This window comes from Lactuca sativa, chromosome 4 (genome assembly GCF_002870075.4).
Source record: "Lactuca sativa cultivar Salinas chromosome 4, Lsat_Salinas_v11, whole genome shotgun sequence".
NCBI lineage: Eukaryota > Viridiplantae > Streptophyta > Magnoliopsida > Asterales > Asteraceae > Lactuca > Lactuca sativa.
The window spans coordinates 147,699,204-147,726,006 of NC_056626.2; the positions used below are offsets into that span (position 1 = coordinate 147,699,204).

Genomic DNA, 26,803 nt, shown 5'->3' on the forward strand with positions numbered 1-26,803 from the left:
ATGAATAAGGTGTATAACTTTTAATCAAACTACAGACATTCCAAATTAAAATTTTAAAATATAGACCGAACATATGTCTTGATCCCTACTTAATTACGAACATGTAATTTACTCTTTACTTTAAAACTTTAATTGCAATACGACACATATGCTAAGAAATTTATGGACCTAGATGTGGCAGAAAGGTAAGGGTTCGGTAAAGGCCTAGGGTGTTGTTCAAACCACAAAAGGCGAATCTTTTCTTGTATTTTGTGCACTTCCATTGTTCACCCCGTTAGAACATTTTGGGAGTGTTTGGTTTTGATTGTTAAAGGCTAAAAGTTATTTTCTAAAAAGTTACAAAAAATCAGGTTTTTTTAAACTTTTTAAAAAGTTGATTTTTCTTCTATCTAAAATTCAAAAGTTGCTTTTAAAAGCTTTTTGCCAAACATTTTTTGGCTTTGATCTTTTACTAAAAGTTCTTTAGGCATATGAAAAGCTAAGCCAAACACCCCTTTATATATTTTTGATTTAACTGTGTGACAATTAATTAACGATATAATTAAATCACAACATCCTTATGAACAGTACCTAACCCGGGTTACTGTTCATAAAGATGCTTTTAACTCAACCAAGGTTACTTTGTCCACTGATCCACTGCCTCCATCATTAGCTTCTAAATTCTCAATGTATTCCACCTTCTCCACCGCTCACCTTTTCCGCTGGGTTACTACACAGTTCCGGTTCGTTGCACCCCGCTATTATTTGTGTATTCGAACTTTAAATTGACTGATGGTGATGAAACAGAGGTTGAAGAAGCCACTGGTTTCTCTATGTTTTCGTAGACACAAAGTCACCGTCCGCCGCCCGCCGGTTGACTTCCGCCTGCCGACTCCCTTCCGTCGGTCTTTACGACCTTCGTTTTGCAGAAAATCGACTCGACAATCGACTGGTGTTCGACTTCATGTATACTCGACTGTCTAAAATCGATCGACGGTCACACCCTTCTCTAAAATCGAACGACGACGCCCCGGTAAGTGGTGCTCGACTTCATGTAAGAGCCTTTGCTTTTGGATTTTTTTTTCGAGTTGAAAAACTGTTTGCTTTCAAGAAAGTTGTAAATATGAATTACTTATCGGATAAAATTCAAACTAATTTAGCTACAAATGAAAAGATCGTTTTCAATGGTATTTTCAAAGCCAAGTGTTAAATAACTAAATGTAGATTAGTTGGCTAAAAATGATGTTAAAATTTTCGGATGCTTTTGAATAATAATTTTCATGAGTGGACGTGTTTTAAATTTATTATTTGATGTAATTTTTGTTTGGCTAAATCGGTATTTTTTTTATGATACACAACATATATTTGATTTTTTTGGAAAAAGTGTTTCACATTAAATTTTAGGTGATAATAAGTTAACATAATTTGAATTTTATTGTGTGTAGGTCCTCTGATCCATATTTGATCTTTTGAATGCAATAATTGTTTTTGTTAAGTTATCTATTGTAGATATGTTTACCTGTAGATTGTTATAGGCTTACACATTCAATTTTATCACAAATTGTGTATGTTTTATATAAGCATATTTATAATTGATAATTTGCTCAATTTATCAGTTGATGCAATTTCCTTTGTGCCTTACGGTGGAAGAAAGGTACCCGATACAAGCTGAAAGTAAAAAAAAAAAAAAGGAAGAAATCTTACGGAAATTGAACTATAAGCGTTACGGGTGCAAACGAGCCAAGCTACTCGTGAGCTACTCGGGATCGGATCGATAAAAGCTCGACTCGAAACCGATTTTAAACGAGCCCGAGCCGAGCTCGGGCTTAATATTAAGCTCGTTTATTAAACTAGCTCGAGCTCGAGCCTATGTCACTAAGCTCGATTAGGCTCGCGAGCCTAAACGAGCCTTTATATAAAATAATTTATTATTATTTTTTATATTAAAATAAAAACATATTTCGGGATTAGGGATTTAGGGTATTTGTAAACGAGCTTCTTAACGAGCTCGAGCCGAGCTTAAGCTTATTTAGGCACGTCAGACAAAAAACGAGCCGAGCCCGAGCCTAAATCAAGCTTGTATAATTATTTACGAGCTCGAGCCGAGCTCAGTACAAGAAGCTCTAATCGAGCCGAGCTCGAGCTCGAGCCTCGCATAACTTAAACGAGCACGAGTCGAGCCTGACTAGGCTCGGGCTCGGCTCGTTTGCACCCCTAATAAGCGTGCAAATTAAAGACCTTAGAAATTGTGACCGCTAAAGTTTGGTGTTGCTGGGAATTTTGAGGTACGTTCCTTGAACTGATAAATTTATGAATTATAAGTTATCAAGAAATAATATATGGCTAGATGTAAACTATGTTATTTGATATATATATATATATATATATATATATATATATATATATATATATATATATATATATATATATATATATATATATATATATATATATATATATATCACAAATTCTTAAGTTTTTTGATGTAAACCCACTTGAGAGCTTCTTCTTTTTACCCATTTTGGTAATTTAATTGTTTACAAGGTTATATTTCGGTGAGCATAACCTTCAAACAAACAAATTTTTGCTTCGTATGCAGTCACTTGGTATCAGGATTTAAAGGAGGTGAGCTTCAAAAGAATCCAAATGTTATTGAGATACTTAATAGGCATTTTACTTTCATTGAGTCTATTTTTTTTTTATTAAAATTGCATTATATGTTTTTGCTATTTAATTCACATCCAACCTATGCAAAGCATGGACACCTACACTAGTTTACATTAATTATATTATTTTAAATTTTGTAACACTTGGCTTTTTATCATAGAATAAAAAGTAAATTATGTAATTATTTACATTGATAGTTACTATGGTTCGCAGTAATTTACGTTTGTTGCCTAACTTTTTTTTCTTTAATTCGGACAATCGTAATAGTCTGTTTATGTTTGTTGCCTAACTTTTTTTTCTTTAATTCGGACAATCGTAATAGTCTGTTTCTGTTATGTCGTTGGTCCTTGGTCCAGTGTAACATAAAAAAAACTATTTAGCCCTAAATAATTTATTTTTTAATTTGTTTATTCTTTTATCCTTTTTATATTATTAATACATGGATAGTTACTATGGTTCGGAGTAATTTACGATTGGTCCTAACTTTTTTTAAAATCGGACAATCTGAATAGTTTGTTCTTGTTGTGTCGTTGGTCCCTGTCTAACATAAAAAACTATTTTGCCCTTAATAATTTATTTTTTAATTTATTTATTCATTGTTTATTGTTTTATCCTTTTTATATTATTAATATATATAAAAAATCATTTGCATCCCCACTCCCTTATTCACCATATCTTCTTGCACCATCATCACCAATACTGGTCACGTACATCACTGACGACCACCACCTTTGCCCATTTTTTTTGACAAACAGAAAATATTGTGACATCCCCAATTTTACGGTCAGAAAAGACCGGTTTAATTTATGTTTTTAAAATGATTTCAGAGTAATCATTTGATTTAAAGAGTTGCGGAATTTGTTCCCAAACAAAATATGATAAAATTTATCAAAACGTTTCTCAAAGAGAACGTATTATCAATAAATAATAAAACCTCGGGATATCATGTTCCGATACAGACCAAAAGCATAAACAGTATAAAATAGACCTTACAACAGTTATTTATAACTAATGATCTATAATCCAAAACCTCTCGTCAAGTCCACCAACTTATACCTTTGTTCCATTACCTGTAATGCAAAGAAAACTGAGTGGGTCAGGCTTGGAAGCCTAGTGAGCATATAGGGTTTTCAACCCACAATAAATAATTAATTTAATTTCATCAACCAATAATAACTCAATTACCCATTCTCGTTATTCTCACTTTACGTCCCTAAGACAACTAACATAAGGGACCTAGTCTAAGAATATTTCATCAAGGCGACAACATATGTTTCGGGGGTTCCTCAGCAATATGTTACATTTTATAATTTACACAGGATTCATACTAATCTTAAACTAGGATTAATACTAATAAGATACGCCATCGAATAGTAACAGAACGAATACGAAAATATAGTTAGGAACAGAACGAATACGAAAGTATAGTTAGGAATAGAACGAATACGAATACGAAAGAAGAATACGAAAGAACGCCTTTGGATGACACTAAGACTTTGGAAATACAGTTAGTGTACGCCTTGAGTGTCACCAGAGTTTCGGAAATAATTCGAAAGTACGCCTCTGGACATCGACTGAGTTTCGAAAACATACGCCTTTGGATGTCGACAAAGCTTCGAAAATACGTCTATAGTACGCTTTTGGAAGTCACCAGAACATCGAATATACAGTTCATGTACGTTTCTGAGTGTACCCAAATATTCGAAAATACGGCTAAGTATGGTAGATAATTGACATTCGTGTGTAGGATAACTAAGATATCAGAATACCTAACTAATACTACAAGTATGCCAAATATTAGTACATTATGTAACGAATGGATAACTAAACTATTAGGAAAATAAGGGATTTTCCTGGGAAAACATAACGGCTCGAAATCGAATTGTGTAACGATTGGATAACTAAACAATTAGGAAAATAAGAGATTTTCCTGGGATAACATAACAACTCGTAATCGAATTGTGTAACGAATGATAACTAAACTGTTTTTATAAGAAAATATGGAATTTTCTTGGATAACAACTTTTTCAGAAAACCAAAGGAAACTTATTCTTTTTCAAAAATGAACCGCTTATGAACTCACCAGCTTTATGCTGATTTTCAAACTGCTTGTATTCTCAGGTCCACATTAGACGGGTACACCGCGATATTTTGGAGAAGACGGAGCGTATAGAAGACTCGTCTTAGTTTTTGATCATATATATATATATATATATATATATATATATATATATATATATATATATATATATATAACACTTGTAACACTTTGTTTTCAAACAATGTAAATATTTCTATGTAATATAATGGTTGTGTTTATTACGCTTACTATGGACATTGGTTACGATATACATGACATCCTCCGCCCCGGAACGTTTCCGCCATCGGTTTTGAGGTGTGACAGTGAATGTGATGGTTCAATCTTTCAACGGTTTTTAAGAGAATGTGATGATCACTTTTTCTGATGTGATGACTTTTTTAGAAACCGACCCCATACCCAAGGCTACACGTGGCAGATTTTCATTGGTTAACAGTTCAAATTCAAATTCTATGTTGATTATAAAAGGATTTTGGTGGACTAAATTGAAGACTTTATTCACTCTGTTCAAATTTTCCCTAAATATTCTTTTAAGATAATCGTTTGTTCACCAAATTCTCACGAACCCTAACCATGGTGGCACCAACTGGTCATGTTGATCCATCCAACACCATCACTGAAGAAGCACCATCTCAGCCATTGATGAAGATTCAAAGTTTGAATTTTCGTGTTCAACCAGATGTTAAGTAGTATCCTGAACAGTTACAGGTGTTGATTGTTTCCCTCAATCACTCTGTTCTTTCCATTGTTATGTTATCTTCATTCTCTATTCCTATGACATGGTTATCACTGGCGGGATCAACGACAATGTTTAACTAGACGATGAAAGTGGTGACATTCCAACTGACGAATGACAAACTATACAAGCTTACCAAGAAGCAGTTGGCTTAAATCATGAAACTTCCAAATTCATGTATGTTCTATGAAGTTACGACTAAACATATTGCTTACATGTTCAATGAGATGGGTTATCAACCACCACTCACCGAAATTAGTCATTTTTGCAATTCGGCTTTGCCCTGTGTGTGGAACTTCTTATTTGGGATTTTTCAAAGATATTTGACTGGTCGAAATTTAGGGCTTGATAAACAAAAGTTGGAAATATATGCCATGATTGCAGGTCTTTACTATGATCTAAATGTCGATTATGTCACTCAGTTATGGGAAGAATTCGGTACAGGAATTTCTCATGTAAATGTCACGAATGGTGTATTGTGTGCGAGGTATTGGAACTTGAATTTAAAGGAAGTCTATGAGAAAGAGGGGATTTTGGTTCCATCAGAGGATGCAAAGGCGGATTTTTCAACGTATCAGACTCCAAAAATTGTTACTGATGATCCAATTTTGTTTCCAACTGTGGCTTGATTTCCTGATGCCATGTTACAAAGAGTCGATCCTTCCAATTTGATTCTTGTTCTCTATTTGAAAACTATTAACCTAGATGTTCAAGTTACGGTTTTATTACCAAAAGGGGCAGAAGGCACATCGAACGTTGTTAAAGTCTCTAAGAAACCGAAGAAGCCTGAACAACCTAAATCTATTCTTGTGCAAGTAGAGAAAGAGGTAACAAAATTTGTTCAAGAAAATGTTGAAAAGGAAATTTATTAGTAGGTTGTTCCATTGAAGACATGTATTCTGAAACAAACAAAGAAGCCTGCTCATCGACCTCATCGTTCTCCTGAACCACCAATCATTAAAGAAGCTTATGAAGAGCCATTTTCTTCACCAAAAGAGGGTTCTATTTTGAAAGGGGTAAAGAAAATAAGTAAACCCCAACTTAACAGAAGGGGTGTGCATATTCATGATGCTCCTATCCCAGTATCACCAACTTAGAAGAAATGCAAAGCACATGAAGTAGTTAAGAAGATCATGAAGAAGAAGAAGAAGAAACAACTGGCTGATCCACTTGACGAAGTTGTTGTTGAAACGGATCTTGACAATGGCAGCGAAAGATCACCCATTCGTCATAAAGTTGGATTTGGCTTCAAGACACCTCAAAGGGACTCTCCAATTAAGTTGACTTTCGAGGAGACTGGGAGTCTTGGTGGCAATGTAAACATGTATAATATTGATAAAACCACTAATTTGAGTGAATCTCCATCTATTACCATCCCTGCGAAGGCAGATGTCATACCACCTAATGTTTTGTGGGATGAGTCTGTTACAGAGGAGGTTCGAACCTCGGGCATCCCTATGAACATATCTGATATGGACACAAATGTCACTATGGGTAAAGGGATGAAGAATAACAAAGCTCCTGGTACATCATTTGTTCAAACCTCTACTGTTAATACCTCACTTATTCTATCTTCTACCATCGAAACCACCCTCATTAATACTTCAACTTTTTTACCACCATCTTCTTCTCCAATCCCATCTTCATTACCAACTTTTACATTTCACCAACTTTTTCTGACGTCTTACATCAACCTATTACAACCCTTTTCTCTTCTCACCGAAGGAGTAAAGGCAGTTCAAGAAGATGAACATGATGATGATATTATGGTATCTTTTGCAGAAATTCAATTTGATCCTAAAAAAGATAATATTCCTAATAACATGCTCATGTCAGGAAAAACAGTTTAAAAATTCTCAATCACAAGCTGAATTCATTGTTACAAATTCAAGCTGATATAGGGGGTCAAAACTCAGTTTTTGGGGGTGGAAGTGGATATTATGCTCGGGTCTCAAGAGAATCGTCTCAAGAGTATTATGGAGCAGATTGAGCAGAAACACGAAGAGCATTTAAAGAATCATGCTCACAATTTTGAGTATGAGGTTACGGAACTTCATGATGTTACAAAAGAACGGCATGATAGTTTTGTTGAGCAAGTTAAGAAGGTTGAGGACTCTGTAAACCTCAAGGTTGCTAAGCTGAAGTTAGAGATGATGAAGGAGGTGGAAAATATTGAGAAGAATTACTCCATTCTTCATGGAAAGGTTGATGTCATTGTTGATGCGGTCACGAAGCTTTTGGAGTATCACACTTCGTTCTCAACCAAGCTAGATTCCAACTCAGACCAAGATTCTAAAGTATTTTAAAAGTTGGAGGAGTTTTGGGGAAGCTTAAAAGAGTCTACGTTGAAGATTGATCTTTCTCAATAATCTTCTATATCTCAGGAATCTATCTCAAAGATGATTTCTTCTCTTGAAACGAATCTCAAAGCAGAACTTGCTCCTCTTCTTAAGTTGGTTCTTCTTTTGCTTCTCAGTCAATGTTGAAAGGGTAGGTTAGTCTCAAGGGCTATGATGATTAGGAGATTGTTCACAAACCTTAGGGAGTTGTTTTTATTGGAAAAAACAAGAATGGGAAGATGAAAAAAAATTTGTTCCAAGTTTGTGATGTGGAGAGGTACATGAACTCTCAATATACTAGCCTGTTAGTTCATATTGTAAATTGCAAGAAGAATACTGCAAAAGATAAAGCTGAAATCTGAAAGATGCTCATATAGTATATGGAGGTTCGCCGAGTACGTCACCAGGCCATGAAGATGATGATGACATGAGTTCGACACTTCTCACTAAGGGGGAGATTGTAAGGGTCGAAATATGTAGTGAGGTGTCGAGGTACATTTAGGCTTGGTTAGTGTCAATGTCGAAGCCATACACTTCGAATATATATTACGTAAGGCAATTTTAGAGGTTGAAGCTCAAATGTTTAGTCCTTTTGTATTTTTTGTACGCGTCTATATCACCCTATAAATAGGATAAGTATAGGAGTCTGTATGTTTACTCTCTTGTGTTCTTGTGTAGTTCAGACATAATCAATGAACCAAACAAAATTTATTTACATCTGTGTTCTTAATGCTTTATGTTCTTGATTTCGCTCTAAATACTCGATTTAAACACATTACAGGGATTACGCCCCCAGTTGGGGTAGCAACGGATGTTGGATTTGTAGTGTCTAGACGTTTCCCTAAGGATCCTGTGTTATCGAAATTCAGGATCCTAGGTTGCAACGTTGAGGGTGTCGCCTCCTAGGGTTTACGGATGTTTTCCCTTATCCTTTCCACCTCCTTGAGTAGTATTCTATTATCTTCCTCTTACAGAGTCACTTGTTGTGTCAACATGTTCATCATGGAGAAGATCGTTGTTAGAGATTGAAGCATGAGGATCATGGGATCCTATAGATCCTAGATATCCATGCTAATAATTGAAGAAGTGTTCTTCTTCGATGCATTAGAATTTTCCTTTGACCAGGGGGTCCGCTTGGATGTGGTGCAAGACTTTTCGAAGAAATAGGAGGAACAAAGGAAGAATATAGGGTTGGTTGTGTTATGTAACGTCCCAAAATTCAAGACTAAAAACTTCTTTTAATAAAATATTACTTAAAGTAAAATCGTCGATTCAAAGCATAATCAAAGTAATAGTTTTCAAAACACATGTTCATTATCAGAGTACTACATCCCAGGCTGTCTAAAATATGGTGTGTGCCATGCGATCATCCCGAGCTCCATCATCCACTACCGGAAGTACTAGAAACCAAAACTGAAAACCGTAAGCACGAAGCTTAGTGAGTTCCCCACCCTACCACATACCATGCAAACATACAACATACATACTGCCAGGCTATTCTGGGGTGCCTGACTACCCTGTACGGCCATTCTGGGGTGCCGACTACCTGTGCGGCCATTCTGGGGTGCCGACTACCCGTGTCAAGCCATTTTGGGGTGCTGACTACCCATCGGTCCTAACAACCGATCCTTGGGGACTATTTCACCCCTTACTGCTACTAGCACATATATCGTAACATAACATATTATCAGACATATCTGGGGTGTCTAACCTACCCTTCGGTCCTAACAACCGAACTCTACTACTATCACATACACATATCATAACGTAACAGATTATCAGACATATCTGGGGTGTCTGAACTACCCTTCGGTCCTAACAACCGAACTTGGGGACTGGTCCCCTCCTACTACCTCTATCGCATATAACATAACAGGCCAGCATGCAAACATATCATCACATACTGTCAGACGTTTCTGGGGTGTCTGACTACCCTCCGGTCCTAACAACCGAACTTTACTGATGAGCCAGGGATCCCCGTCCATGCTCCTACTGATAGTGAGATATGGGCCCAGCCCGCACTCACTCTTTCCCTAACTTGGGCCTCGCCCCTGATCTGCTGCTAATGAGATGTGGAACACCATCCACACTCTGCTATTGGTGAGGTACGGGACCTCGCCCATACTCACCACCCTACCAGGCACATACAAGTATCACACAGATAACAAGTATAAACTATCACATAAACCATTCCTTGGGCACCCGCCCGCTAACATTGGACCTCGTCCTGAACAACATACTAGCATACGATGCCTAGGGCTAACCCCCGGGTCTTCTACTCATATCTACATGGGCCGACATTGTGGCCGTAGACCCATTCACACATAGGGAAACTCACCTGATACTGCTGAACTGCTGCTGCTAATCCCTTTGACCGCTACTTGACCACTGACTCCGAATTGCTGCTCCACTAGCTCCCCAAGCTACCAATATCAACATAACTGTGACATCCCCAAAATCACGGCCAGAAAAGACCGATTTTGTTTATGCTTTATAAAAATCAGAGTACTTCATTTTATAAAAAGGTTGCGGAATTTGTTCCCAAAAAAACATGGTAAATACGTTATTAAAACATTTTTGAAGAAACGTATTTATTTCATTTTAAAATGTTTGGGATGTCATCGTTAATACCGAAACATAAGCATAAACAGAACTTACAATGATTTACACTAGTGATCTACATCTCTTTTACATCTCTCAGTGTAATGTCACTTCACTTCGTCACCTGTGATATACATAAACTGAGTGGGTCAGGTTGGGAAACCTGGTGAGTACATAGGGTTTTCAACCCACAATAATATAATTACTATGTTCAATCAAGCAATCAACCCAATTACCCATCCCCATTATCTTCTTTACTCTTTAAGGATTTAACCTAAGAGTCATCTATCCTGCATTCGTTTATTCCGAAGTCCCTTACCTCCAGGGTTATAGGACTGACACTAAATCCATAGCTGCCAATGTTCATTCATAAAGCACTAATTCCATAGCTGCTATAGTCTATTCATCGGGTACTAAATCCATAGCTACCAGTCTTTATCTAATAGGTACTAAGTCCATAGCTACCAATGTTCAACAGGTACTAAGTCCATAGCTACCAATTCCTACAGGTACTAAATCCTTAGCTACCAGCGTCTAACTAATAGGTACTAAGTCCATAGCTACCAATTCCCAACAGGTACTAAATCCATAGCTACCAACGTCTAAAAGGTACTAAGTCCATAGCTACCGGTGTTTGTCCCATAGGCGCTAAGTCTATAGTTGCCAATGTATACTCACGTCATCTTCTATCTCTCATCATTCATCTACCCATCATCATACCCAATAGATTCGTATATATAAAATACGTATACAGTTTAAATCCTTTAAAACATGTATAAAACGTTCAACCAGCATAGACAACAAGTATTCAGATAATATGCACACATAGCACGTAGTTTATATAAAATACTTGATATCTATGTGTAAGATGAAAGGGACTATGCACTCACCTGAGTAGGTGGTGACTCAACACTCGAACAGCGCTTCAATACTCTCAAAACAATTTCCTTCGATAAAACCTAGTATCAATACCACTAGGGTTTAGTCTAACGATAACCACGACAAACTAATAGTCTGACTATTATTATTATTATATAAGCGTTAAATAACACTCAATATAACTCATAATAATAGCCCAAATACTCATTATAAGTTCCTAATAATGTTACTATATTAAAACATAAGCTATACTAAAGATGGGTTAGGCGTAGCTCACTTACAGCGGGTTTTCTCGAAAACCGGGCTTCGCTGGAGCAGCGTTCCCGAGCCGAAAGGCTCTTTTCTCGGAACTTCGGGAGCCTCGGGGCTTCCTTCGGGTGCTAGGGGGTTTACCTAGGCTTTTAGGGGGGTTAGGGAGCTTAGAGAGAGAGTTTAGAGAGAGAAAGAAGAGGGTTGAGGGGTGAGGAAATGAGGGAACCCGACACCTCTATTTATAGGGGAGAAATCTGATGGAATCGCCGAGTCTAAGTCATGACTCGCCGAGTTGGTGCATGTGGCAACCTTCTGGTGGTGCCATGTGTCCAATTGTGGTGGTGCCACGTCACCCCCTATCGCGTATCAGCCTTCAAACTTAGAAAAATCATAACTTTCGCATACGAGCTCCGTTTTCAACGTTCTTTATATCCACGCGTAGGTAAAATCAAAATCTACAACTTTCGTTTAGACTCTGTCGGCTAACTCTTGACCGATCTCAAATTTAACAGTAGGAGGCGTTTAGACTGTTAAATGACCGCGAAGAATTCGTAACTCCTTCATACGAACTCCGTTTTCGTCCATCTTTTTACCGTTGAGTTCCTATTAATGAGATTTTCAACTCTCATTTAGGTCGCGTAAGCCAAAAACCGCTCGAACTACAATTCGAGTTTCGGGTTGTACACTGCTAAGCCGAATCTTAGAAAAATCATAACTTCCTCATACGAAGTCAGATTTGGGCGTTCTTTTTATCGACGTTCTTAGTTTAACATTTTCTACAACTTTTGTTTAGATTGCTAAAGTTAAATATCGCTTTATCGTAAATTTACTATTTACGCTTCCCGGTGCCGTGCCGGTTTTGCCGTAAAACTTCGACGGGCCATAACTTCTTCGTTATAACTTGGATTTCGGCATTCTTTATATGTACGGAAACCTTGTGACATATTCTACAACTTGATTAAGATTATTTATTTTAAATAACCTTTTGTCGAAAAGTCGTTTTCGACCCCCATTGCCTCTAAATTGACTAGCCCGGATCTACAGGCGTTACAATAACACTTAGTCTAACTGACCTCCAAAGGTCAAATAAGTCAACTCTTGCCAATGAAAAAGTCCTGGTCAAAGTCAACCTTTCCATGTCAACCCTACTCGTCGAGTCTACATACTGACTCGCCGAGTTCATATACTCAGGGTCCTTCCATTCGCGACATGACTCGTCGAGTCAGTCCATGACTCGCCGAGCCCAACGATCTCCGAGTCCTAACCTGCCCAACTCGCTGAGTCTCCACCCGACTCACTGATTCGAATCTCAACTCGAAGGGTTTGGGGCTACGCGACCTGACTCGCCGAGTCCAAGAACAGACTCGCCGAGCACAAGGAAATCTTCATCCAACTCGCCGAGTTGTTCATCCAACTCTCCGAGTTGATGCCCATCTTCATCCGACTCGACGAGCTGTTCATCCCACTCGTCGAGTTCCTCGTCATCTTCATGTTACTCACCGAGTCCACTCGAAGGACTCGTCGAGTCCATTCAGATCTACATACATGCGGAGGACTTTTGAGTCATGCATGGACTCCAAACTATAGATCTACCATTCCCAAACCTATTCCCCACATAAAGTTGCAAACTTTACGTATAGAGAAGGAGATCTAGGCACAATCCACCATAAACTAGGGTTTAAGACCAAGAGGCTCTGAAATCGACTCAATGGCTGATACTTTGTGCTTCTCTAGGCCATAACACACTTGGATCTGAAGTAGCAACTCCAGATCCGGCTTCTAACTCAATTGGGTGGCAAACCATGGCTTAAAAGCCCCAAATCTCACAACCATAGAAGATCTAAAAGAAAGAAACGACTTATTACCTTCAGATGCTCAGAAATGTTCCCCAAATCTTCAGATCCAAGACCAATTCTTGAAGCCTCAATGATTTCCCCTTCTTTTTCTTCCTTCAAATCACTCAATATGGCTTGGGAGCTTGAATAGGCAACAATGGGGCTTGGGGTTCGATGCTCAGGGTGCAAGAGGCAGTAAAGGGACCCTAGGAAGTAGATTAAGGCGTTTATAAAGGCTCCAAGTCCCGAATTTAGGGTTTCCTCGCACAGAACAGACTCTCCGAGTCACCTTGGCCGACTCGCCGAGTCGGTCACTTACTCCTCGACTCGGATCCCGCTCGGACTCGCCGAGTTCCTCCTTGGACTCGCCGAGTCGCCCCTAAAAATTAGGGTTTCTTTCCTTTCTTGGCCTTCCAGATTTTGGGTGTTACATGTTAACACAATTTTCAAGGATTATGTGCACCACGACCCCACGATGGGCGCCAACTTTTTTTTTTTTGTCAAAAATCAATCAAATGAGAATTAACCAAATTGTATGAGAGGTTGTGGTGTTGTAGGTATTACGAATATCAAATTGATATAAAAAACACATGAGTGGTTTAAAAGAAAGCCCTTGATCCTTGATAGGATCTCCGACATAAAAACTTGTGATGTGATAATGATCACCTGCCTTGTTTGATTTTATTGATTAGAATGTAAATTACAGAAATGATGACAAGAATACAAATACGAATGTCCTAGTAGCTCTATTTGTTTGTGTAGTGTGAATTATACATGTGTATTTATTGTCTAATCTGGATAACTAAAAGTATGATATTTTCGGGATCCTTTTGAATAAGTATCCGCACGTTGCATTGACGTGGTATTTCTAGGTCATAAGCCTGGTAGAGACGATTCTTCAGATTTAAGGAGCCTTTAGTTAACTGATTCTGCGTAGATGAAGGATGAACAAGAAATATAGACGTTTATTTATTTAAGGAATAACGATAATAGTCAGGATCATGTTGTATGTTTCGAGATCCTTAAAATCCTCTAAGATCCAGGATCCTAGACTGGGTTCAGAATCTGGACCCCTAACAATTCCATGTTGGGAGTTTGGAAGTGCTTTAGGACTTCAATGTCAGCTATCGAGTGAATAAATCTCGAAATCCTGTGACCGTTGGGGGGATACTTTCGGTGTAGGTTGAACCATTCCTGACATGCTCGATATCATCTATCTTAGTTGCTGAAGTTCTTTAGTCATGACTAGACTTATTCCTTCATCAAGATTCACATAGTTAGTATTAAAAGTGTTACTCTCAAAGAAGTTACCCACATTTATGTTATTAGAGGTAGTGAAAGTTTCATCAAGATCTTGGATCATGGGAGTTTGGTTGTTTGGGATTACACCCCCAGTTGGAGTAGCACCGGATGTTGGAGCTGTAGTCTGCGGACGTCTCCCTAAGGATCTTGAGATATCAAAATTCAGGATCTCGGGTTGAAAGATCGAGGGTGTTGCTTCATGGAGTTTATGGATCTCTGCCATTATCTTGTCCACCTCCTTGAGCAGTGTTCTGTTGTCTTCCTGTTGCTGAGTCACCTACTGCGTCAACATCTTCATCATAGACAAGAGTTCATTGTTAGAGATCAAAGCGGGAAAATCTTGGGACCGTAGGGATCCCATATTCCCAAGGCTAGTGATCATAGTGGTGCTCTTTTTCGATGCATAGGAGGTTTTCCTTTGACCAGGGGGTCTGCTTGGAGGTGATGGAAGATTTTTTGAAGAAATAGGAGGACTAAAGGAAGAAAATAGAGTTGGTTGTGTAGACATCATTTTTTTTAAATTATGAACACCACAGCCCCACAGTGAGCGCCAAATTGTTTTGGTCAATAATAAATCAAATAGATATCAGCCGAAGTGTATGAGAGGTTGTGGTGTTGTAGCTAATATAAGTATCGAATTGAGATCGAAATGAAACGAGTGGTTTACAAGAAAATCCCTTGATTCTTGATAGGATCTCTGACATAAAACCTTAGGAGGTGATAATGATCATGTTCCTTGTTTGATATTATTGATTAGAATGCAAATTACAGAGATGATGATAAAGAAATGCGAGTACAAGTGTTTTTAGTAGCGCTCGGGGTGTGTATGTTTGTGTGTATAGTGTGAATTATACATGTGTATTTATAGTCTAATTTGAATAACTAGAAGTATGATATTTCCAGGATTCTCTTGAATAAGTATTCACATGGTGCTTTGACTTGGTATTTCCATGTCTTAAGCTTGATTGAAATGATTCTTCAGACTTAAAGAATCTTGAGCTGATTATTTCTGCATAGATGAAGAAAAAACAAGAAATATAGTTGATTATCTTGTCAGGATATAATGATACTGATCAGGATCCTAGAGTATGTTTTGGGATCCTAAGATTCCTTTAAGATCCGGGATCCTAGATAGGGTTAAGGATCTTGACCCCTGACAACAACCAAATTAGTAAGTTTGATGTGATGTTAGAAATAAGATGTTAAAAACCGGAGTGCTTAAGATTTTGAAATATGTCGAAGATCTTGGTTGTGCCCAAGATTCGAGGTGGAAAACAATAGTACTCGAGGAGCTATTAAGATCTTGATAATGAAATATGCCAAAGATCATGGGTGTGCCCGAGTTTTTTTCATAATTATGTCACTGTTTTATAATTTTGTTGCAATATCAACCAAATGACTAATTCTACATATTCTCCCGGTAACTACTTTTCTCGAATTGCAATAAAGTCACTATGTTTACTAAAATTGTGATTTTGACACTATGTTTTTTTCTCATTTATGTCACTATATTTATAATTTTGTTGCAATATCAACCAAATGATCAGTTATCGTCAATCTAGCATGTTGCCAAATAAATGACATGACAATCTTGTGACAAGGAAGCCACATCACACCATCAATCAAACATTGCTTGCCCGAATGAAAAGTCAGTGTAATCCATGGTTACGGCGCGACCCTCTATAGGGCACAACGCGACGAGGCAAGAACCTCCCTATATAAGGAGGGTTACCCCTCCTCATTTCTTTCCACCAATTCTTCCAACTCTCTCTCTCTCTTTCTCTCTCTCTCTCTCTCTCTCTCTCTCTCTCCCTCCCTCCCTCCCTATCAAGATTTTGGTCCATCGTGATCCGACTTTTCATTTTGTAATCTAGTTAGCAATGCTCTATAGATTTCGGAAGGATAACTAAGGAAAGGAAGTAACCATCAAAGTTCTGCTCACGACTATTTGGACCTCGTTAAATCGAGTAGGTTACACTTACTCTTATATAACCTACTTATTTGTTTCAAGAATATCCAGGTGAAAGAAAATTCACTTCCAACAGTTTGTCATTTTATTAAATGTACCCGACTCCGCACATCCAGCATTGCGTGCACGAAAGAAAATTCAGTCTGACCCATGTCCACAATTATTGAAACAACTAAGTAGGTTAGATAAGAGTAGGTGTAACTTAATGGATATTATGAGGTCAAAATAGTCGTCAGTAGAACTTTGATGTATACTTCATTTCCTTAGTTATCATTTTGAAATCTCCAAAGCTTTGCTAACTAGATTACAAAACGAGAAGTCAAATCACAATGGACCGAAATCTCGAGATGGAGAGAGAGAGAGAGAGTTGGAAGAATTGTTGGAAAGAAATGAGGAGGGGTGACCTTCTTTTTATAAGAGGTTTTTGTCTCACCGTGACACGTCCTATAAAAGGGTCGCACCGTAGTCATGGGTTGGACTGACTTTTCTTTCGTGCAAATAATGATGGATTGATGGTGTGATATGGATTCCATGTCACAATATTGTCATGTCATTTATTTGGTAATGTACTAGATTGATGGTAATCAGTCATTTGGTTGATATTGTAACAAAATTGTAAACATAGTGACATAATTAAAGAAAAAAACACAGTGTCAAATCGCAATTTTCGTAAACATAGTGACTCTATTGCAATTCGGAAAAATTTGTTACCGGGAGAACAAGTAAAACCAGTCATTTGGTTGATATTGCAACAAAACTATAAATATAATGACATAATTGTGAAAAAAAATAACTCAATGTCAAATTCGAAATTTTGTGGTAATATAGTGATTTGTTTTGCAATTTGCCCAATATTTTATTTGAAATTGAATATCCTCTTATATTCTTTTTCCACATATCTTATTACCCATATTAAATGGTGACAAATAAATTAAAACATTATTAATTTCATTAAATGTAAGACATAGGAGGACGAGTATGAAAAAAATCGTAGAATGATATTTAATTTCTCATAATTTATTTATAGATAACTGAAACCAGTTTCTGCAAACTTGTTTGTGTATGGACAAAATTGCAATAATGGTCCCTATGATAAGCATTTTTTTGGGGTTTTAGTCCAAACCTCAACTTTTTTGGATTAGTGGTCCTTTTGAGCTAGTTTCGTTGCGGATTTGGTCCCTCAGTAAACTAAAATGACTATAATACCCTTGGGTATTTATTTTTCATTTTTCTTTGATTTTTTTAAATATAATATCTATTTGTTTATTTTAATAATTATTTTAATAATAAAAAAGGGCCCACTTCTTTCTTTCTTTCTCTTTCTCTCTCTCTCTCTCTCTCTCTCTCTCTCTCTCTCTCTCTCTCTCTCTCCTCACCGGACCAACCAACCCCTTCCTTCTTCTTCACTTACAACCAAGAACCACCGTTGCCAGCCACCGGAGCAGCTCCCTCCGCCACTCCATGCTGCCATGGTAAAAACCCACCACCACCGTGTTTATTTTGTTGAGTACAACAGCCCCAAACATCCTCCAAACATCACCGACCCTTACTCCTTCCTCCCATCGTCTTTCACGCGTCGACCTTGCCGGAAGAAATAAACAGAAGAAGTAGGAGTCGCCGAAGCGAGCACCACCGGCTGCCACCGTCGTTCTCAGCCCACTCCGTCCTCCCCCAATCGTAACACACTGCTTCGACCGCCTTCCTTCTTTCCACCGAGGTAAATCACAGTAGCCGCCACCTCTTTCATTTATGTCGGCTCTTAGGTCTTCACAAGCTCCACCATTTGACACTTTTTGGAATCACTACCAAGATTTTACAATAAACAACATTATATACAAAAACAACTTCAAACCAACAAATTAAAGTCCATCCAATGTACCTGGAACAAAATCGGGGATGAGAGGGCCAAATCAGAGACCAAATATACAGATGTAGGTACACCAAGAAATTAAAACCTAGAAATTGATAGAGAGGTGGGAATAGGTCTAATAAACAATCATCAATCTGTAGAGCTAGGGTTGTGAGGCAGAGAATGATAGTTTCTGGGGTAGACACGGTGGTTTCTTCTCTCTTGATTTTCTTTTTGTTGAAACAAGGTCTAATAAAAGAAAATTAGAAAATGATGAAGGTGGAAGAAGGAAAAAGATGAAAGAAGGAAGGAGATGGTGGTTATTGGAATTGGGTGTGTTTCTTTTTCTAGAGAGAGAGAGAGAGAGAGAGAGAGAGAGAGAGAGAGAGAGAGAGAGAGAGAGAGAGGGAGTGAGGGAGGGAGGGAGAGAGAGGTGGGCCCAGTTTTTTATTTAATAATAATAATAACTTTAAAAAGTGAAAGAAAAATGAAAACTAAATTCATTAAGGGTTTGAACTAAAACCCCAAAAATGGATAGGGATTTAAACTAGCTTCAAATAACTATCAATCCAAAAAAATCGAGGTTTGAACTAAAACCCCAAAAATGGCATACCACAGGACCATTTTTACAATTTTGTCTTGTGTATGATTACAAATCGATTACATAAGTTTGCCTTTCTGTGCCATAAACTGGTTTAGAATTGATCCGGTTTTAACATAACCCGTTTTTCTTCATACGATGAAAGCCGAACTTGTTCCAGAACCGGATTAAAAATCATTGATTCCTCAAATGAAATCATACTTTTGATTATTCTAAAAACATAAAAGTAAACCACTGGTTCGTACTAGTACTCTAGTACTACTGTACAAGGCCTTTACATGGTTCCTTTGGCCCATATTCCAGGTCGGTCCATACATGGCCCATAGAATTTCCACTCCATGCTTGCTTTCGATCATAAATGCCAAATTGTCAAGTTCAATTTAAAATGACGACAGCTATTGAATCAACCGTTATAATTGAATTCAGGACTTTCAAACCAAACCAGCAAACATGATAAACCAAATAGATTGATTTTAATCTAAATAACTTTGTTGGAATGTTTGGTTTCAAAAAGTAGCGATTCAAAGTTTAATTTTAAGCTCACACATGTGAAGTTCCACCCTTCACATCGATAAGCTAAAATTTATGAACTCTTTAAACATTATATATCATGTTATTAAAAATTTTGATCAAATTTGAATTTTTACTATCTTGATTCCAATGTTATTTGGCGTTTGGTTCACATAATTTTTTTTTTTCGAAGTAACAAAGTCGCTAAAAAGAATTTGAATTTGAAGTAATTGGAATCTAAATGAATCCAATTTAAAATACATATATTTTCCATTTGATTTATAGAATTAGAAAATAAATTATATATAATGACCAACATACATTTTTTTTTTGTTTTGTTTTTTTTTTCTTTTTTTTATAGTTTATTAGATTTTAACATAAAGTTATAAATCTTTAATTGAGTAAACAACTTTCATTGATTAAAATCATACCCACTTAAACTTTATGTTTTTTTATTGAATTTGCATGTAATATATATATATATATATATATATATATATATATATATATATATATATATATATATATATATATATATATATATATATATATAACAATAACTTTACAAAATAAAAATATATAATTACACTTGATAAAAACAATTAATAAATATACTCCTTTAGGGCTAAGTCTAGGGTTGTTTAGTCAAAATTTTGGTGCAGGTTGAAGGAATAAATGAAAAAAAAAAAAGAACATGTGTATATAAGTGTGTATTTGCATCTCTTTGTTCCTATTGATTGGAGTTTGGGCATATACATGTATTTATAAGTATGGCTATAAAGGAAGGGTACGTGTGGGTATGGGTGTTGGGCGAGCACATATATGTGGGTTGGGTTAGGGATTAAAGTAGGTTCGAACCTGGACCGATTGGAACCGGACTCGGAAAACCTGAAATCCGGAATTGAAGGATTTAAAGACCTGGAAACTGGACCGGTATAAGGAACCAGTTTCGGTTTGATTCGGGGTATTGGACCAAGTAAAATGGATACGAAACCAAAAATAGATAATTGGAACCTATTACGGGTTTAGACCCAGGATGGATCCGAAAACCCAGAAAAATGAAATGACTTGCAAGTCATTTTTAACCAAACTAAGTCATAAATTAGTTTAGTTCCTTTGAATATATATTTTTTTCACTTACTATGATATACGTAGGAAAATGCACTAGTAGTTGTTGGGGCTAGAATCTCGGAACTACTTTGAGTTCCTGAAATCTAAGGATCCTCAAAGGCTCAGGATCCTCGAAGCTCAGGATCCCGAATAAACTCCATGATCCTGACTAATATTTTTTCTTACATGTGCAAAAATAACCAGTCAAAGTAACTCTCTCAACGAATAGTTGTCACAACCAAGCAAAAGACTCGAAGGACCAAGTCAAGAAACAACTATAAGTTGATCTCGGAGGGTCCCAGAATTTTCGGAGTTCTAGTTATTAGGTTTTAACTATCTAAAACACTTGTATTCATCACAGTACACACGACTTTTTGGCAGAATATTAGCACTTGTACTCATACTCATTTGATTTCTCTGTAATCATTCATTTCAATCAATAAAATCATCAAGGTAGGTGATGTTTATCACCTCCTAAGGTTTTATACCGGAGATCCTAAAAGGATCAAGGGCTTTCCTTGTAAACCACTCGTGTAATTTTGTTCTAATTTCACTGACCAATTCATCAACAACACCACAGCCTCTCATACACTTTCGTTGATATTCACTTTGTCGATTTTTGACAAAAACAATTTGGAGCCCACCGTGGGGCCGTGGTGTTCAAAATCCCTCATAAAACCATGTTTACTCAATCGACTCTCTCCTCTTCCTCGATTCCTCCCATTTCCTATAAATTCCACCACTTCCGGCTGGAGCTCCCAAGAAAGTTTCTGAAACTCCAAAGAAGAACACATCTTCGGTCACTCCGGGACTCCAGGATCCTCCTGTGTTGATTTCTAGTAGCGAGATCTTTGTTATGATGAAGACGCTGGAGCGACAAGTCGCCCAGCAGCAGGAGGATAATAGGACGATTATTAAGGAAGTGGGTAGAATGAGGACCGAAATCCACAAGCCTCAAGAGGCAGCACCCTCGGTCTTGGAGCCCAAGAACCTGAACTTTGACAACCTAGGATCCTCAGTGATCCGTCGAGAGATTTAGGATCCTAACGAAATCTTTGTTACTCCCATTAAGAGGGATTCCGGTAACTGTATCAATAATAATAATTTTACAACTAACTCGATGGATCTTGACATAGGTTTAAGCCTGATCATGGCTAAGGAGCTATGGCAACTAAGACAGATAATCTCAAGCATACCCAGAGTAGTTCAACTGGTACCAGAAGTATCCCTCATAATTCATAGGATCTCCAGATTCATTCCAGCGATAGCTGATACTGAAGTTCCAAAATGCTTATAGGCCCACAACATGAAGCCCTACGACGAAACTACATATCCTAAGGAACACGTGGCACAGTATAGGGAGGGATGGAGATTATTTTCATCCCCACTCACTTGAAAGAAGCCCACCTTTGCAAGGGCTTTCGTTCCACCCTCACAGGATCCGCTCTGAAATGGCTCCTTAACTTACCTCCTCATTTAATCACATCATTTGCTCATTTAATTAATTTATTTAATAATCAATTTCTTGTAGTTGAACATTCAAAAAGATCACCAGTGATCTCTATCGAGTGGTTCAGGATCCTAAGGAATCCCTTAGGACTTTTATGAACAGGTTTGGCAGGGAAGCTTTGAGTATCCCCAACATCGAAATGGCAACTGCAATCGAAGCCTTTACAATGGGCTTAAAGAAGGATTATCCCTTCTACGAAGATCTCATAATGACCCCATGCAGGAGAATGGACGAAGTTAGGAGCAGGGCATTGAGATTCATCAGACTCAAAGAAGACAAGGAGATCCAATAAAGGAGCAACCAACTAAGCTCTTATGATCACCCCAATAGGAAGGCCAACCATCATAGGGTTAATGCCCTTGATGATGAGGAGGAAGAAGAATAATTCCCTAAAATCATTGACTATTATTTTTCTGTGGACATTTCAGAGTAATCTTTGTCATGCAGGATCTTGGAGACAAAGTCAAGTGGCCAAGGAAAGGAGAAAAATCCACTGCTTGGAAGGACAAGTCCAAATTGTGTGCATATCATGAGGACTTTGGTCACGTCACAAAGGATTGCATAGCCCTTAAAAAGGAAATCAGCTACCTCCTGGGAAAAGGATTCCTCAAAGAAATCCTTGGGAGAAGAAAGGAAAAATCCAAAGAAAAAGACTAGGATCCTCAGAAGACCCTCAAAAGACCAGGATCCCCCCCCTGGCTGATGCCAAGGTGATCAATATGATCTCTGGAGGATCTGAAATTTGTGTTGCGTCCTACTCTGTGGAAAAAAGGCACACCAAAGTATCCAAAACGAAGAAGGAAAATGGACAATGGAAGAACACAATGATCACTAACAAAAAGGTGATCACCTTCGACGAAGCGGATAGACAGGATGTCCAGGATCCTCACCACAACAGACTAATGATTACTCTCTATGTTGCCAACCACTCCATCAGAAGGATCCTCATCGATGTAGGATCCTCGGTTAACATCATACTTATGGATGCATTAAAAAGAATGAACATCCTGTATTCTGAGATAGTTGCAAGATCCTCAGTACTAATTGGCTTTAGTGGAGAAATTAAACACACTATCAGCGAGATAAAGCTATTGATCTACATAGATGGGGTAAATTTTGTACAACGTTTTTGTGTGATTGACACATTATTTTCTTATAATATCATATTAGGTAGACCGTGGATCCATGAAATGAAGGATGTTCCATCGACGTATCATCAATACGTGAAGATGCCCACCCCATGAGGGATAGTGAAGATCATAGGAGACCAACAAGAATCCAAGGAATACTACACGACTTTGATGAAGTCCTCAACAATACCACAACAAGCATAACAGTTAAGGCAAGGGGCACGAGGCGTGTTGGAAGCAAGAGAGTATGACATAAAAGAAGTGCCCCTGAACCTTGAGGATCCTGAAGCCAAAGTTCTCATAGGATCATCAATGCCTGAACATGTCAAAAAGGATCTCATAAAGTTCCTCAAGGCCAGAATCAAAACGTTTGCATGGATACATGAGGACATGATAGGTATTGACAAAAACATAATAACCCATAAACTTAACATTGACCTATCTTTCAGGCCAATACACCAAAAGAGAAGGAAATTTGCACCCGAAAGAAACCAAGTTATACAAGAAGAAGTAGAAAAACTTCTCAAAACTGGCATGATCAAGGAGGTGAAGTTCCCTAGATGGCTAGCTAATTTGGTCGTGGTACAAAAGAAGAACGGTAAATGGAGAGTGAGTGTGGACTATATGGATCTTAACAAGGCTTGTCCCAAGGATCCTTTCCATTTAACATACATCGATTCCATGATTGACGCAACAGCGGGTCATGAATTACTGACGTTCATGGACGCATTAGTAGGATTCCAACAGATCCATATGGAACCCTCTGACCAAGAGCATACAACGTTAATAACCCCAACAGGTATCTATTGTTACACTTCCATGCCATTTGGTCTTAAAAATGAAGGAGCAACATATCAAAGGTTGGTGAATAATATGTTCAACGAGAATCTGGGGGACACGATGGAGGTCTACATTGATGACATGGTAGTTAAATCCAAAAAAGTTGAGGATCAACTCAAGGATATCGAGGAAGCTTTCGACATCCTAGACCAATATAAAATGAAGTCGAATCCCTCCAATTGCCACTTTGGGATGAGATCGGGTAAGTTCCTAGGATACATTGTTACCAAAAGAGGAATCGAAGCAAGCCCAAAAAAATCAAGGCCACCCTTGATCTGAAATCACTAGCCTCGACAAAGGATATTCAGAGATTACCAGGAAGAGTGGAAGCCCAAAACAAGTTCATCTAAAGATCCTCAGAAAGATGCAAGTCTTTCTACGTCATCTTGAAGAAGAACAAAAGATTCGAGTGGCCCTAGGAACATGAAGATGCTTTCCAAGAGCTTAAAAAATATTTAAGCTCACCACCTCTATTGGTAAAACCACTAGTTGGGGAACCACTCTTTCTTTACCTATCAATTTCCTCAAACGCGGTAAGCACTATACTAGCCAAGGATCTCGATGGGAACCAACATCCTACATACTACGTAAGTAAAAGACTCGTGGATTCTGAGACCGGGTATTCTCATCTTGAAAAGCTTATACTTGCATTAGTTACAACTTCTACTAAATTAAGACATTATTTTGAAACACACCCTATAATTGTAAGAACTAACTATCCGATTATGAATGTCATGAGAAAACCAGAAATTTTAGGAAGAATGGCAAAATGGTCTGTAAAGTTAAGAACGTATGACATAAAGTGAGAACCAAGATCCGCCATAAAGTCTCAAGCATTAGCAGATTTTATGGCTGACTTTAGTAATGATCTAAGACTTGAAGTTGAAATAGAAGCCAAACAACTTCTAAGAGCAAAACATGGGAAGGTGGACGCTATTCATAGATGGAGCAGCGAACCAAAAAGGAACTAGTTTGATGTGACAACCTGAAATTTATTCCGCCACTGTAACCCGTTTCTGTCAATAAAACTCGTCTTTATCGAATTATTCCGTTAACATTTTGGATTAGGTTATTTAAACTAAGACTTTTATTGTGGCTTCATGAGTGTCCAAATGAGTTAGAAAAACGTGAAACACCCTCGGATTCTTTTAAAAAGATTGCTAGTTTACGACCACGTCGGGTTACAACAACTTAATCGGGTAAGACCATAAGCTCCGTTTAACGTCGGTATCGGGTAGATTTCCACCGGGCCACAAACTCAAACCCTATATAACAGTGAGTGGACTTCATTTGAAGCTTTTTCCCACTCATAACACACACACTCTCTCTCTCTCTCTCTCTCTCTCTCTACAAGCCAATTTTGATCCAAAACACCCCTTTTCAAGCTCCAAATTGGTAAATGATCTATCCTAGCTTGTAGTTTAGCTTGTTTAGCATGCAAATCCGTGTTTAAATCATCCAAATGTATCAAAAACTTGTGATTACGGCCCAGGAACAACCCCAAACCGCAAACACCCATAAATGGGGTTTTAAAGCCCCAAAACCCTTCCAAATCACTTCTAGTGCTTAGCTATGACTTATGGACTTGCATGTACGAGTTTAGAACACCAAAATCTTGTCATTTGGGGAGCAAACATGAGTTTATGGCCCAATAACATTCTTGGACCATAAAAACTCATTCATAGATCGTAAACACCATTTAAGGTGTTAAATTGCCCCTTAAACACCTCCTATGGCTTGAGATAATGTGTAGAACCAACCACCATCGAATTAGGGACCTTAAACTTGAAAGAAAACATGACCATAAAGGGATTACGGCCGTAAACCACCAAGGGAATGGTTCTTTGGCCGTAAACTCCCTTAAGGAGGACAAATGGTGCCCTAACTTCCCCTTATGGCTTGGATTAATGCATAGAACCTTGTATTCTTTCATTTGAGACCCCAAATCATGCAAGAAAGGGCAAAGTAAGAGTTTACGGCCATAAACTCTATGTTTATAGCCGTGAACTCCTCAAAGTGATCAAATTGAAGCCTTAGTCACTTCCTATGCCCTAGAATTGAACCTAGCCTAATTCCACAAGTGTTATAAGACCTTTAAACATCCAGGAACACACCACCCATGAGTTTACGGCTATAAACTCATGGGGATATGGTCATTGGGCCAAAAACTCTTCTAAGAGTTTACTCTTGAAGAGCAAACTCCATACTAGGCCCTACACCCCCTTAGATGCAACCCGTATCATTCCTAACACTTGAGATAAAGTGTTTTCGCGCCTTGAAGTGTATTGTCTTACTAAATTAGTAGTTCAAAGTCTAATTAGATACAATTATGTATCTCCTCATGTTACATAGGATCCTCGCGCGTGTTCAAGCCCTAAAACTGACACTTAGCATCCTACCCGACACATTTCTTGTCTGGTGAGTTCATACCCCTACACCATTTTCCGTGTTTTCCATGTTTTCACGGGGGGGGGGGGGATACAAGCAAAAGTACAAAGAAACTTGTACTCAAAACTTATTATTTCGTATGTTATAGTTACATGTTCAGTATGCTTTTAACTCTGAAATCCGTATTAACCAACCGTTTAACTTGTAG

The 26,803-nt window shown here is 37.9% G+C and overlaps 1 long non-coding RNA gene across 1 annotated transcript; it reads left to right on the forward strand.

The window, feature by feature from the left end:
- Positions 1-546: 546 nt before the first annotated feature.
- Positions 547-2,827, forward strand: LOC122197358 (uncharacterized). The gene is made up of 3 exons (XR_006190702.2): positions 547-1,012; positions 1,596-2,264; positions 2,579-2,827. It is a non-coding gene; the product is annotated as an uncharacterized LOC122197358 (long non-coding RNA).
- Positions 2,828-26,803: the final 23,976 nt, after the last annotated feature.